We start from the raw sequence: 1571 nt of genomic DNA, 5'->3' as shown, positions 1-1571 counted from the left end.
GGGCTTGGGTTCTGAGATTGCATTTTGCTCCTTCTCATTATCATTTTGTGTAGCACTGTCTTCTGACCTTTTTTGTAGAACTTTGTTGCAGTTATATCCTTAGCACCTACTGAAATTCAGGTGTGGATCTCAAAGTTTGGATTTATCCAGCTGTGCCTAGCTTGGGTCTGTCTGCTCTGCTCATTTCCTTCCTGTTGCTGCCCTTGGGGGTGAACCTGTTGTGCCCCTCTGGCAAGACGTTCTGCTCCTGGACTAGCTGTTTGGTTCTGTCCCCTACACTCTCTGCAGGGATTGCAGCTGAGCAGTTTCACCCCAGTCCTCTATGTCAGCCTTGACCTGAGTCTGGAGGGGACAAGGTGGAGTAAGGGGGAGAGCCTGCTCTCCCACGCTCTCACCAGGCCTGGACTAGGACTGGATCTGGCAGTTTTCAGATTGAGACAGAAATTACTCTGTGGGCAGGGTATGTGTGTGGGTACTATGGAGTGATGTGGACTGTCCTAAGAGGGTGAAAGAGGGTGTCATCCATGCTATGCCTGGGCTGGGACCAGTAGCTCATGCTAGCACAGGGTAGCTGGAAGCTCTCCCACACACTCACTGGGCCTGGGCTGGGACTGTGTCTGGGGGTTCCTGGAAAGTGGCAGAAATTCCTACTTGGCGGGTGCTGTGGGGGAGGTGGTACGGAGTGGTGGTGGGGGGGCTCCCCAGTGGGTGGAAGATGTTCTAACCCACGCTGTGCCTGGGCCGGGACCAATAGGTTCCACTGGTGCACGGTAGTTGGAAGCTCTTCCACACACTCACCCAGCCTGGGGTAGGAATGAACGTACTCATTTAAATTTGCTTATTAATTTTAAAATATGCACACTTAAATTTCGAATGTTGTACTAGATTGTATAGAACATTATGTGTGTGCTGGAAAGCTTTTAATTTGAAATCCATTGGTTCTATCTGATACTTGTTATATTTGGCAATATGATGATGGACTTAAATTACTTAACTTTTTCTGTAACATTCTAAAATTGTTATTTTTTCACCTTATATGGTGAACAGTTTCTAAATTTCTACTTTTCTCCAAGCATGTTACAATTGATTTTTGGTACTTTCACATGATACCACCTTAAAATACCTACTTGCTGGATAATTCCAGTGTCTCTCTATCTTGGTATTACCATCTATTGATTGTCTTTTTTCCCCTTGATTTTAAATTTTCATTTTTCTTAATGAATACTTTTGGGCTGAGTTGTAGTATTGTGTTATAAAATTGTGGTCCTTGCTTAAATCTGTTTTAGTAGTCAACATTTGGGGGATTTAAAACACAAACTTTGGGTCATTTTTTAGACTATCTTTCTCATATCAATTTGGTACTTAAAACCTTCATAGTACTGTTTTTTTTTTTGCCTTCTATCCAATGCTCAATTTGAAGTACTTTGACAGTATTTCGTGTGATATTTCAGTCTTCAGAATTCTTGCTGTACCCAGTCTAGTTTCTCCCAGTTAGTCCTTTGAGGATGCCTAAGAATTCATATACAGATTTCAACATGTATGTGCCCACCTAATCTAACTCCTTCCTGCCC

At 43.2% G+C, this 1571-nt stretch overlaps 1 protein-coding gene across 1 annotated transcript in view; it reads left to right on the top strand.

Moving 5' to 3' along the window:
* Stpg2 (sperm tail PG-rich repeat containing 2) overlaps positions 1-1571 on the top strand; it is an 809484-nt gene that overhangs the window by 264762 nt on the left and 543151 nt on the right. The gene's annotated exons all lie outside the window — the stretch shown is intronic.

Source organism: Octodon degus, unplaced genomic scaffold (assembly GCF_000260255.1).
Source record: "Octodon degus isolate 3935 unplaced genomic scaffold, OctDeg1.0 scaffold00125, whole genome shotgun sequence".
Taxonomy (NCBI): domain Eukaryota; kingdom Metazoa; phylum Chordata; class Mammalia; order Rodentia; family Octodontidae; genus Octodon; species Octodon degus.
Note: the sequence above shows the minus strand (reverse complement) of the source record. Positions and strands in the feature narration are given on the sequence as shown.